We start from the raw sequence: 415 nt of genomic DNA, 5'->3' as shown, positions 1-415 counted from the left end.
ATTGAGCTTCCCCCCCGCACCTCCGTGGAGGAAGTCCCTGTGGAAAAGCACCGTGCTTTTCCCTGTGGGATGGATCCCCTTGGGGAATGCTTTTTTCAAGCAGTGTCTCTCATAGCTTCCCCTCCCTGGGGCACAGCTGAGCCCTGAACACAAACATGGCACGGGCCAAAGGTGACCGGTGTCCCAGGGGTTGGTCGATGAACGGCGGGCCGTGCTGGCTGGGCTCCTGAAAGCCCACCCTCCTGCAAGGGTGCAGAGGGCGGCTGCGCAACCCCGTGTTCCTGCAGCCAGGAGAAACGGTGGGGAAATGTCCGTGTCAGGCTTTTCCAGGGATGGCCTGTCCATGTAGGATCCCTGGCTGGAGGGCAGGGATTGAAAATAGGCCCCTCGGTGCCCCCGGCACCCACAACCCCCT

This window comes from Egretta garzetta, unplaced genomic scaffold, assembly GCF_000687185.1.
Source record: "Egretta garzetta isolate BGI_Z169 unplaced genomic scaffold, ASM68718v1 scaffold678, whole genome shotgun sequence".
Taxonomy (NCBI): Eukaryota; Metazoa; Chordata; class Aves; order Pelecaniformes; family Ardeidae; genus Egretta; species Egretta garzetta.
The sequence above is the reverse complement of the archived record's forward strand: the minus strand, read 5'-3'. Positions refer to the sequence as shown.